We start from the raw sequence: 13,816 nt of genomic DNA on the forward strand, positions 1-13,816 counted from the left end.
GTTTTCCAAATGATGGTCAGAGAAATTCTGAGTTCCCTTTTTCCCAGCAAACTGTTCAGTGGCCATGTTCTAAAGTAAAACACACAAACACATTCAAGCATATTAAAACCTTACATGTTAATAATACAATGCAGATTTAAGGCGGCATGGTGGCACAGTGGTTAGCACTGCTGTCACACAGCTGCAGTGATCCGAGTTCAATTCTGGCCTTCGCTGACTGTTTGCAGTTTCGTTCTTTGTCTGTGTGGGTTTCCTCCACGTCTCTTCCCTCCACACTCCAAAAATTTGCGCGTTAGGTAGATTGGCCATGCAAAATTACCCCTTACTGTCAGGGGATTAAGAAAGTAAATTCATGGGGTTACGGAGACAGGACCTGCATGAGATTGTTGTCGGTGCATTCTCGAAGGGCCGAATAGCCTCTTTCTGCACTGTAGGGATTCTATGGGTGGGATCTTCCGCTGCATTCGCCCGGAAACTGGAAAAATCCTCCCGAGGTCGACGGACCTTTCCATTGTCGCCCCTCACCCGCAGCGAACCTGGGGGCGGTTGGAATGGGAAAATTCACCACTATGATTTTATGAATATAAACAGTATTTTCATAAACTGAAACAAGTAAAACACTTTTTATTCATAGATAATAATAAACCCATGTTTAATAATTAAAATAAATGTATAAAATTGCAATTCGAGTGAGCCAATAACAGTAGTGTTAAGTATTTAAACGATATAGCAAAAAGAAATGAAAAACAGATACAGAATTTAATAAGAGCGGGGTCCCAATGCAGAACTGCTTTTTGGAACCTGGGCCTCAATGGACTTTCCCAGGCTTCCGCTTCATAAGGGGGCGTGGTTATCATTCTCTTACGACGCGCTGGGGGCCGGTCAAATGGCGACGCTATGACTCCGGGGCTGTTGCACACATTGGACGTTTCGGCACAGCTGCTCAGGAAACGTAACTATGGAATTGTTTTTCTACCTTGGCCGACCACACATTTCCACCAGCGATCCGAATTTACAGGCAAACATTTTTCTTTACGTTTTAGCTGGGAGCAGTGCTTCCAGCGCACGCTTAAGCTTAAAATCCTCACAAGGACATGCGTCAGGAGTCATGATATTCTCGTAGGGCCCTATCCATTTCGCTGCAAATAAAGCTTTATCAGGCACCATTTTGACCATTAACCTTTCTCCGATTCCGGGTACATTAGCTTATTTCGTCGTGGCATCCATATAGAGGTGGCAGATAACCTGCTGATCTCTGGCATCCTCTCCCAAACCACACAGCTGCATCCACGGAGTCCTTATAAAGTGCCTCAATCTCTCGCTCTCCCATTGCTCCTATCTCTTCTCCACCTATGTCTACATCCCCTGGCAGTCTCATAGCTGTCTCGGTCATTAGTGCATATGGAGTTTGTCCCGTCATTGTGTCATTGTTGCTTGACATCCGATTCAGACAGTAAATCTGCTCAATCTCGCCCTGTATTCAGAATGTGGAATGAGCTGCTGGATAAAGTGGTAAATGCTTTTAACATTAAAGAAAAACTTGGACGGGTTCATGGATGAGAGGGGTGTGGAGGGATATAGTCCAAGTGCATGTCAGTGGGATTAGGCAAAAAATGGTTCGGCACAGACAAGAAGGGCCAAAAGGCCTGATTCTGAGCTGTAATTTTCTATGGTTCTATGGTTCTATGGCGTGCAACTACCCGATAATACTATGTAGGCCTTCCATCTCTGTTCTGTATTATCCATTACGGACTCCTACTTCCTTTGTGCAACTATTGTGATGCATCTACAGTCTGTTTCCCTCGATTGCAGGGTATTTGAAATCTCTTCCTCAAATTCATAATGTAATTTCTGAGCAGCATCCCAGCTGGTAATGATTTTTGTTTTAGCCCAATCACCACCCGTCACTGAAATTATGCTTCAGGTTAAAATAATGCCATCCTTCCCACTAAGGGTATGTTTGGATAATCAAATGTTTTGCCTCATGCAGTGATGCATTGAAATAATTTATACGGACGGAACAAATGGGAAGCTTAATGATAGAATGGAAGGAAGGAGGGATGCAATTAAATATGAAAACTGCATGCGAGGAAGGAGAGGAGATTATATTGACAGGAGCCAGAGCTAATGGCGGCTCAGAGAATGGCGAAGAGTGGGGCTTCCAGAATTGTTCCGGGTAGGGGAGGGATGGCTCTTAATTGTACCTTCTTCCAGTGTTTCATGTGAATGCAGCAAGATGCATTGCTGATAAAATCGTTTTAATAGTTTAATTTCTGCATTTTAAAAACATCATAGTATAGGCCTTCATGTGAACATATGTAGAAATGATATCAATTAACGTTCTTTAAAATTAAAATGCATAAAAACAAACACTCCCTTCCCCAAAACACTGAGTCGCAGATGAGAGAATTGGTTCTAGAAAGTCTCTACCCTGAGATCCTCAGAAGTGTTAAAAAGAAGTAGGTCGCATCTTTAATGGAGGACGGAGAAGATCTGCAGAGAGATTTGGACAGGCTGAGTGAGTGGGCGAGGATATGGCAAATGGAGTATAACGTTGAGAAATGCGAGGTTATACACTTTGGAGGAAATAATAACAAATGGGATTACTATCTCAATGGAAACAAATTAAAACATGCTACCGTGCAAAGGGACCTGGGGGTCCTTGTGCATGAGACGCAAAAGCCCAGTCTGCAGGTACAACAGGTGATCAAGAAGGCAAATGGGATGTTGGCCTATATTGCGAAGGGGATAGAATATAAAAGCGGGGATGTCTTGATGCACCTGTACAGGGCATTGGTGAGGCCGCAGCTGGAGTACTGTGTGCAGTATTGGTCCCCTTATATGAGGAAGGATATATTGGCATTGGAGGGAGTGCAGAGAAGGTTCACCAGGTTGATACCGGAGATGAGGGGTTTGGATTATGAGGAGAGGCTGAGGAGATTGGGTTTGTACTCGTTGGAGTTTAAAAGGATGAGGGGGGGATCTTATGGAGACTTATAAGATAATGCGGGGGCTGGATAGGGTGGAGGCGGAGAGATTCTTTCCACTTAGTAAGGAAGTTAAAACTAGAGGACACAGCCTCAAAATAAAGGGGGGTCGGTTTAAGACAGAGTTGAGGAGGAACTTCTTCTCCCAGAGGGTGGTGAATCTCTGGAATTCTCTGCCCACTGAGGTGGTGGAGGCTACCTCGCTGAATATGTTTAAAGCGCGGATGGATGGATTCCTGATCGGTAAGGGAATTAAGGGTTATGGGGATCAGGCGGGTAAGTGGTACTGATCCACGTCAGATCAGCCATGATCTTATTGAATGGCGGGGCAGGCTCGAGGGGCTAGATGGCCTACTCCTGCTCCTATTTCTTATGTTCTTATGTTCTTAATGTCCTGGATGAGCATTGTGGAAACAAATGATTTTCTCCTTGAATCTTGCTGTCAAATGTAAGTTAGAAACTAATAGCTTTTGATTCATATGGTTATCAATCTTCTATAGTGAAGACAGGTAACAACAGGTAAACGTACTGGATTTGTTTACTGGCCCGGGTGCATTGTAAAAAACTTTCTGCTTTCATTTAGGCCGAGACATATCCCTCGGGGTATTCTTCTTTCCTTCGATTAACTGACGTCCCGCTGTCCGGAAGTTAGTTAACGTTTGTTTCAAAAAGGCAACTAAATTGTATTCAAAAATATCAGTTACAGTGTATTTGTAAGAAGTTGCGAGTTTGAGAAATTTGCACAATGTCACTGTACTGTGATTTCCAAACATCAGTGATGGTACTACAATGTGTCAGAAAGGACTTTTTCACAAACATGAAATCACATTTTACGAACATGTCAGCTGCCGAATGCTTCAAAATCAAAGTGTTGTCTCCAAAGCCTCAGTTATAAATTGACGCTGATGTGAACATGCTTTCAGTTTTCCAACAATGTTGAATACATTTTATTCTTAACTTGCAACTGATACAGCTGCGGCCGATCCAATTGTTCCCTGGGATGCAATTGTGCTCCTATGATGAGGGACTGGACAAATTTGACTTGTATAAACATGAGTTCAGGGCAATGAAGACAACCTAATTGAAATCTACACAGTGCGAAGGGACAGAATGCGGTTTTGAGAGGGTATCAGATGTTATGTCCGCTGACAACCATTGCAGTGCCATGATATCAGATCGCAAAAGTGTAAATTAGATTCCATTTATAGAATCATAGAATCCGACATTGCAGAAGGAGGCCATTCGACCCATCGAGTCTGCACCGACTACAATTCCACCCAGCCCGTATTCACGAAACCCCACGCATTTACCCTCGCTAGTCTCCCTAACACTAACGGGCAATTCATCATGGCCAATCCACCTAACCCGCACATCCTTGGAATGTGGGAAGAAACCGTAGCACCCGGAGAAAAGCCACTCAGACACTGGGAGAACGTACAAACTCCACACAGAAAGTGACACAAACCATGAATCGAACGCGGGTCCCTCGCGCTGTGGGGCAGCTGTGCTAACTACTGTGCGATCGTGCCGCCCCTTAAAAAGAGGATTTGATAGCACAAACACAGAGGATATTTATTTATAAATTTGACTAGTTAACTCATGCATATCATATAAAGTCAGAGTGGACGATCATATTGGACCTGCATATTGTATTTATGGAGAAATATACCTCGAATTCTGAGCGAAACTTAACAAGCAATCGAATCTTGAATATACTGTGAACTGTGATAAGGGGATTGTCGTGCCTGAAACGGACACAGGCAAATTGATGCACTGTGTCTAAAGATTGCAGATGAATTTCAATGCACAGAACTTAAAAATGATTTATTTTTGCTTCAAGATTTCTTATTTTGGTTGTAAGACATAAGCAGAAGCTGTTTAAATGTATGAAACCCTTGTTAAACAGAGGGCCAAGCTCCATCTTTGGCTGAGTGGGTGTAGCATACTATTTGCTGCATACAGCTGTCAATCACATCGGTAGCTACATTAATTGCTCAGAGTTCTCTGAATGATGATTGAAGCTGACAGCCTGAGTTCGTTGACGGTCTGAGTGTCTGCCCGTCACGTGAGTAATCAGTCTGGTTGGTTAATTATGACCTGTGCCAGCGATTAGTGCCCCTCCCCCCCCCCCTCCCCACCAATGGTGAAGACGCTATCAGTCAATGAGTGGTGAAGTGAAGCAGTGGAGGAATTGGTTTGGTCCGCTCCTCCAGACCTCAGCATTTTCAAAAGGATTCAGTATTGTTGATTTTTTTCACGTGCCTGTATGAAGTGTTTGTAGATAGACATTCCATTAATTTCTTGGAACAACTGAAACTCGCTTCTGAGCCCTCCTCAGTCGTTTTATTTGTTAATGACTTGGTTAATTAATGTAACAGGATACTTGACAGCTTTCTTGAGCTGTTCTCTGAACTTTGACTGAGTCACCCCATAAATAAATGTGTTTGTGCAGCAATTTGTATTTCGCAGCATCCAACCAACATATTGACCAACAACATCAGATTCGGTGTAGTGAATTACACTTCGAATTTTGCGATATAAGAAATATGTGACATTCGGCAGCCACAAGAGAATGAAGCTTCCAGATATGCTGAAGAGTAAAATCATAGACTTCTTTCTGCTCTCCATCTCTGGGTCACTGCGATTCTCTTCTTTTTTCTGACCCCTAAGGCTCTTACGGACCCGGCTGGACACTAAAATATATCGGACAGTCAGAGCGTTGAGCAGGAGAATTGAAGTGAAAGGGAGCAATGGTGTTAATACTCTGTCAAACCAAGTAAATCCTTGCCATCCTGGATCAATCACAGTGATTACCTTGGTATAACAGAGCCAAGGTACAGTGTCTATGATCACATAAGGTGCAAATGTAAAGTACCACGGGATGTTTTTTAAGCAGAGCAGTATGCCAGTTGTTCCTAGAACCACTGTTGCAGTTTTCCCAGTGCAATATCTGGTTCTTAGCTTCTGGCAACAGATGGCCACAAATCGATCAAAGGTGAAAGTGACAGTGAACCAAACAGAGCAATCTCTGGCTGCACTGATCAGGACAGACTTAACACTACATACAGTGGTGATTTCCAGAAAATTCAGTGGAAAATAATATGCATTGATCTGATTCAGAATGACGTCTGTGATAATGAGCAACAGATCTGCCGCTGCCATGGCCACTAGGTAGCGCGTTGTGCAGGTAGAAAGGCCACAATTTCCCCGGGACATGATCAGAATTGCTAGTACATTAACTGTAAGAGGCAGAAAGGTTCATAAAGTGAAAATCACATGTCAATTATTCTCCAGACAGAAACAATATGATGAACAGCATTCAAGTAACCTAACAAGTTGAGGGTTGAGAAGGGAACGAGAGCATTATTGGTTAAAACAACAGACTGTAATTTTCAAACATGACCCCACGATTTAGGGAAGCAGTGGGAGAGTAAACCTAAAATTGCTCCCCTGTTTGGTAGACTTCAATAGCAGAATATGTTATGAATTCTATGGTATGTGGATACCAATCAAATAATGATATTATCGGAAACATGGATTTAGGACAGAAGAAACAAATTCGACACATCTCACCATAGTATTTGGAACATTAATAACATAACACCAATTTGACATGGTACATGGTTTCATAAGGATAATTCTCACGGGATCCAGGGCGAGGTAACTAAATGGATGCAAAATTGGCTTGATGACAGAAGCCAGAGGGTGGTTGTAGAGGGATTATAGAAAGGCTATTATTAAACTCGAAAGAGTGCAGAAAACATTTGCAAGGATGCTAACGGGAGTGGATGGTTTGAGTTATAAGGAGAGGCTGGATAGACAGGGACTTTTTTCTCAGGAGCGTAGAAGACTAAGGTTTGAACTTATTTAGGTGTACAAAATAATGAGGGGTATTGAGCAGCTAGATAGCCAATATCTTTTCCCAGTGTTAGGGGAGTCTAAAATTAGAGGGCATAGGTTTAAGGTGAGAGGGGAGTGATACAAAAAGAATCCAAAGGGCATTTTTTTCACACAGCGGGTGTTGAATGTCCGGAACATGCTGCCGGAGATAGTAACAGAGGCGGGATCAATTTCCTCTTTTTAAAAAGCAATTCGACAGTGACATGGGAAAGCTGTGTATAGAGGGATATGGGCCAAATGCGGGCAATTGGGGCTAGCTGAGGGATTAAGAAAAAGGGCGGCATGGACAAGTTGGGCCGCAGGGTCTGTTTCCATGCTGTAAACCTCTACGACTCCATGACTCTATGACCAATCTATCTGCTGCATTCATATTCTGAGAAAAAATTAAAGCGAAGTTCTGCGCAGCAGGATAAGAAAAACAATAACATTTCGATTTAAGGATAATATGATGTGATGGAGTGAAAAACGGCTGGCAGATGCAAAAAAAGGAGAGTAGCAATAAACGGATTAGTCGCATGATTGCAAGAAAATAATGCAAAGTATGGCAAAGGTCACTGTTTTCGACACATCATTTTATGATCTAAGTAAGTGATGCGGAATTTTGGGATGATTTATTTATGTCCGAATTTGAATGAGAAGAGAAGCAGATGAAATTATATTTCTCTGGGATATGCATAGGCGAAATGAGCATTGAAGCATTGAACATGGAATAGAATGTGAATAATTGCGATGGCCTAGTAATAATATCACTGGACTATAAATCCAGAACTCAATTTGTGTTCTGCTGACCTGGGTTCAAATTCCGCCAGGGCAGCTGGTGGAATTCGAATTCAAGGAAAAATATCTGGAATTAAGGAACTACTGATGACAATGACACCATTGTCGATCGTCGTAAAAAAAAATACTCATGTACTTTTGGGAACAAAATCTACCATCCACACCTGGTCCAGCTTACATGTGAGTCCAGAGCCACAGCGACGGCAATGTGGTTGACTCAAAATTGCCCTCTGAAATGGTCCAGCAAGCCATTCTTCGCTACAAAGATTCAGCAAAGAAACCAAGGCGGACAGACTACCTTTCATCGACCTAGGCACCGGAAAAGACAACAACAACAAAGAGCAACACTGGAAAGACATCATCACTATCAGATGGGTGCCAGTGCCAAAATTGAGATTACTATCTTACAGACTTTTCACTTCACAACAGCTTCCAAATCTAAGATCACGTCCATCAGGAAGGATAATGGCAGCAGTTGCATGGGAATACCACTACCTGGAGATATCTCCAAAGCCACTTACCGGCATGACTTGGAAATACATCGCTGTTCCTTCGCGGGCGCTGGTTCAAAATTCTGGAATTCCCTCCCGAACAGCATTGTGGGTCATCCACAGCACGTGGGCTGCAGCAATGCAAAGAGGCAGCTCAACACCACCTTCTCAATGACAACGAGTGATGGGCAGTAAATGCTGGCCATCCAGCGACGCCCATACCCCACGAATGAAGCAAAATATCCACTTTGGTAGAACATATAATGAAAGGGGTTAAACAACTTCGTAAATAAAAAGAGGCTGGAAATTGTTGATGCCAAACCGATCTCTAAGTATTTTTTTATGAATGTGTTATTATTCATGAGAATAGAAATGCAACAGGCAATAAAAAGAATCAGGAAGAGAATTGGAAGAGTATTCGATTATTTTGGAGTCAAGACGCATTAAGGTATTAAAGTTTAAAGTTAAAGTTTATTTGTTCGTGTCACAAGTAGGCCTACATTAACACTGTAATAAATTTGCTGCGAAAGTCCTCCAGTCGCCACACTCCGGCACTGCGAGCACTGAGGGAGAATTTAAAATGGCCAATGCAATTAACATGCATGTCTTTCGCACTCTGGGAGTAAGCCGAGGCACCCGGAGGGAACATGTGCAAACACGGGGAGAACGTGCAAACTGCACACAGTTCGTGACCCAAACCGGGAATACAACCCCGGTCCCTGGCGCTGTGAGGCAGCAGTGCTAACCATTATTATACATATCCTGCTGTCATGAAAGTGCCTTCTCGAGAACACACTTTGGTTATTATCTGCAGGTTCGGTTTCCTTCTCTACGCGAGGCTCTACTTTATATATTTACGTGTACCGTCCGGTATTGGAACTAATACTTGAGAGAGCGGAATTGGCTTCTTAGAAAATGGCTGAGGGAACTCTGCCTCCTTTCTCCTGAGTTGCAAAGTATAACAGTTATTCTCCTTGACTATAAAACAATTATTTATTTGCTTCATAGGTTAGATGTGTCTAGAATGGTTCCCTTGGCTGCTCTGTCTAGAATCAGGGGAAAAGTCTCAGAATAATTGGCAGGCCGTTTGAATTTGAGTTCAGGAGTATTTTTTTCACAGAGCTGGTGAAGCATTAGATTTCGCACCGAGTACTTTTAAATGGCTGAACATGTTTAAGAGAAAAATTAATAGATTCCAAAATACTAATGACGTCAATGTATTTGAGGATATTGTGGAGAACGTTGTAAGAGGAAGATGATCGATATTTTCCATGGGACAGCAGCCTTTACGGGATGAATAGCCTCTTGGGGTGTGGAATGGACTTCCTGCAGTGATAGTGGAGTCAGACACTTTAGGAACATTTAAGCGGTTATTGGATAGGCACATGGAGCACACTAGGATGATAGGGAGTGGGATAGCTTGATCTTGGTTTCAGATAAAGCTCGGCACAACATCATGGGCCGAACTGCCTGTTCTGTGCTGTACTGTTCTATGTTCTATGTTCTAACCCTGCGTATGCTTCCTATGTCCCAATGTTTGTAAGATCTCAGCATAAATCAACACCCCTTATCTCCAAGTTTACTTCGCAGTTCATTGCAATCAATACGAGTATTGGACAGACTGCCGCTCTCAGGAGACACGTTGGCAAATTAAATATGAAAGTGAGATTGGTATTTTCTCATTTAATTTGGTTGAGGCTCTCAGTCTGACTGACCCGGTTTTCAGCTCAGATTTCACGTCCTGCACAAAGACACCATGGACTGTCGATTTCAGTCATAAGCCTTTAAAACAAAATATGGAACCCACCTCGGGATGGTTCCCCACTCCCAGATAATAGCATTGCCAGGAGAACAGCTTCTCCAACAACTAATGTGATGATCCGCATTCTCTTACACAGGCCACAGTTTCAAACAGATACTCAGATCCTGCCAGCGGGCAGAATCGAAATACCAGAATGAGCAATGGTCAAATCGAGTTCCCTTCTGGATACGGCGTCTGCTCATGAACACTCTCCCTAAGCAGGATCAGAATCTAATTGCTGGCATCTTAAATGAATCGTATGAATAATATAAACAATGGTCCCACACAACTTCTCGAGAATATTCTCCCATATGGACTGGCCACCAACCTACCACTTTACAGTACATCAGGTGTTGGTGTCCTCTCTCGGATCAAGAATCCTTTATGACCAGGCAGCCCTTAATTGCACTCTCCTCCTCAGTATCAGAACACATATGTCGATCAGAAAATGCCATAGGGTAAAAACTCCCTTCGGATTATGCCATCTCTTGGGGATCAGAAAGACGTCCTTTGGTTAGGAGATGACCCAAGATCACAGTACCTCCTTCGCGATTAGTGCACTCAGGATCAGATCTCAAGGTTTCTGAGGATCTCACACCGTCATTATCTGAGCACCCGCAAGTTCACCCCGCCCCGACTTAATGCTAACCTCTTCAGTATCAGAGATGACTCATGATCAGAGTCCAATCGTCAGGTATAAGTCTCTTCGGCTAAGGAGATGATCCCACTCAAGCCAGTTCAACCTTTAGGATCGGGAAAAAACTCATTCTCGTGCCCCACCCCCTTTCCAGCACCTCTCGTGCCACACACACGTCCCTCCCTAGTCCCCATCATTATATTGTTCTAACAATTAATTCCCGTTCGTATCTGGTACAATGTTAGGACAAGAATAGTGTCATTAGTTTAAAACCCATTTCGGAAGAGTATACTTCGTTGAGTGCATGCCCAATTCATTCTTCATTATGTCTTCGACCTCAGCATCTTTCCCATGGTCATTTTCAGTCTGTGATCTCGTCAACACCTTTTTCCAATTCGTAATCGCCCCGACACAACATATGGTACATCTCAGCATCAGTCCATCTCACTGAGCCTACATCTTGAATCACACACCTCAATGATCACAGCATGCCTGATGGTTCGACATCTTGACATTGTGATCAGAAATCTTCTAAACTCCTTTAGAAATTAGCAACCACAAGATTAGATCCGCATTCAGTTTCAGGATTTGACTGCACATATGATCAAAGGCCATCATTAGAGTTGGCGGCCCAGAATTTAAGATTGAATTTCCGGGATCAGACAGAATTCCCGATCAGAGTTAATTAGGACTCGACCTTCCAGCAGGAACCGTTTGGTTTTAGTTAATTGTATGTCATCATACACATTTTCCCTGGCTGCCACCCTCTCATTGTCAGACTCCCACCCTGCTATTCGAACTCGAGTATCAACAAATAAACTCAAGTTTTAGATTGCAATTCAGGATCAGACTCCAAGTTCAATATCCGAAAAACCTGCCCAGTACCAGGCGCTCCTCAGTGAGTGTTGACAAACTTGGTGAACACGGTAGATAATAGTAACAATTCAATTTTCTCTTATTGAGCTCTGAAGTCAATGAAGGGAATCAAAATGTCAGAGCTGGAGGATGCAACAGGAAGAGCCATGTAAATGCGAATCAACATGTTTAACAAGGATTTGTTAGGTTATTACAAATCAATGTAGTAAGAATAACAGGGGTATCAGAGATCAGAGTGGGGCCAACACTTTCGTCAGACGCACCGAGACCAGTGAAGCATTTTAGCAAGGATTTGTCCAAAAATCCTCATAAAATACAGGCATTATAATTAGTAAACATAGTTGTCTGTGAATGGGACAACTTCATCATTAATTATTACAAAGTTGCACCCCTAATTCCACACAACTGAGAGCCGGACGTAACGGTGAATTAAATTAAAAGATTTCCTTACAAATTGTGCCTTTGGATGTTAGACGCAGGATATAAAGAAAGAAAACTGACCGGAAATCTGATTCACGCCAGGCAATATTCCATCCATTGTTAGGTACAAAGCATCCTGGGATTGATTTCGAGCGCCTGGGGCCAACATAGCACTCCCGCCCTATCCACCTAACTGCGCGCATTTAGCACGGTCAATCCTCCTAACATGCACATCTTTGGACTATGGGAGGAGACTGAAACACCCGGAGGAAAGCAATCCAGACACGAGGAGAATGTGCAAACTCTACATAGGCAGTCACCCAAGTCCGGAATAGAACCCAGGCCCCTGGCTGTGGTATCCACATTGCCAGAGTGTCGGCCAGAGCTGCAAGCTCCGAACAAAGGGATTCGCTTTCTGCTGTTGTAGCTTGTAGAACAATTCATCATTGGACGACGATTTACTACCTTACAAACTGAGGTTGATCGCTGAGCGGATGTTATGGTGGTGTGGGACTGTGTTCGGTAATGGGGATGGGGGTGGTGGAGTGGGGGCGGGGTTGCTGATGAACCATGCTGTCAAGGGAAATGATAAATTTCAATCCAAAAATCTCCACAGCGCGAAGTACCTATAGTTTAGTTGGATTGAGTCCAATGTATCATTAATATATGCTGGGGCACGATATCTATGATACTGTTATCGTATGAATGCTCGTACTTATATGATCTAAACATTAAATTAGAGCTAACGTCATTACTGTATTTAAAACTGATGTTAGACCATGTCAGCTGAACTGTGGAGTAGTTGGTGGACTATATCGTGCAGAGACAGCACATTTCAAATGCAGGGCCGTAATTAAACAAAATGATTGATTTTTTTTTTGTCTGTATTAAGTTGCATAATATCTCAGTTCGACAAATGAAAAGCAGTTTAACTGTCCGAAAACGTGTTTGATCAGTTACAACTTAACAAAATAATCGTTAATTTCAGCGAAAGAATATTGAGGGATAGGAAACGGAATGGATAGCAAGTTCGGTAAAAAAAAATCAGAAAGCATGACGATTTCGTTAAAGGCGTTCGTTCTGGTCTGTGTAAGTTTTGAAGTTGTATTCCTTCAACATTAATAATGCGATCATCATTCTTCACCATTCACATAAATGATATGGGGATTGGAAATAGAAAGGACATTTCAGAAAAAAATACAGGCAAAACCAAGTTGAGTAAACAGAAAACAGAGAAAGGATTGCTCAGCATAGTTGAAGGTATTACTAATCATGAACAACGATATAAAGTAGTCTTTCAATGCTCAATTAAGTTCACTGCAGATCAGCATCGTAGGTTTTTCCAAATATTTATTGGGAAGTAATTGTTTGAACGAGGCCACAGGATTTTAGTTTTAGGGAAACAAGCTAAAAATGTTTAAAAAAGCAACACCAAATATGGGTAATCATTAAAAAAATGAGTTATTTTCAAAAACAATGGAAGAGAAATAGCTAGCACGCAAAGAGGAATAGAACACTGTAACAACGCTTGCAGTGTGTGAAGGTTTCAGGAAGTAGCCCAGAACTCTTGATGTTGTCGCAGTTACGTAGAAAACGCAGAATGATAGAGACATTTCACACTATTATCCGGCAGCATCAACCAACAGAATGTCTTTTCCTGTTTTCACAATTACGTTGGTACAATTCAGAAACAACTCCATAGACTAGAGATATTATGCAACAATGAAATGTATGGTTTCAAAGCAGAAGTAAGATGTTTCTTTCTGTCAGTGATCTAGATTCAGAACAACACCGCACACAGATGGAAAGATGCTATGTGATAAATACGGTAACGCATTGTATTCTGGCTAGTGACTCACAGTAGGTACAGTTATATACTGGCATATAGCCAGGTAATACCTTATCTGTGATGTCAGGCTTTTCACAT

The sequence above is a fragment of the Mustelus asterias genome, chromosome 5, assembly GCF_964213995.1.
Source record: "Mustelus asterias chromosome 5, sMusAst1.hap1.1, whole genome shotgun sequence".
NCBI classification, from domain to species: domain Eukaryota; kingdom Metazoa; phylum Chordata; class Chondrichthyes; order Carcharhiniformes; family Triakidae; genus Mustelus; species Mustelus asterias.